The following is a 204-nucleotide window of genomic DNA, read 5'->3' as shown; positions in this document are numbered from 1 at the left end:
AAACTTCAGCTTCATACGGCTCCTCGAAGGCCACAAATAAATCTACAGATCACTTCGGCATTATCTCGATATCTTAGTAATTTGTAATAAACTTTCAATACAAAAAAAAGATTTATTCTTCACCAATTCCTTTTTTTTTTTTTGGAGGGGTGAAGAACTTTGACTTCATTTTTTTTTTCTTTTGGGTAGAGAATTGTTCAATAT

The sequence above is a fragment of the Macadamia integrifolia genome, chromosome 9, assembly GCF_013358625.1.
Source record: "Macadamia integrifolia cultivar HAES 741 chromosome 9, SCU_Mint_v3, whole genome shotgun sequence".
Lineage (NCBI taxonomy): Eukaryota > Viridiplantae > Streptophyta > Magnoliopsida > Proteales > Proteaceae > Macadamia > Macadamia integrifolia.
The sequence above is the reverse complement of the archived record's forward strand: the minus strand, read 5'-3'. Positions refer to the sequence as shown.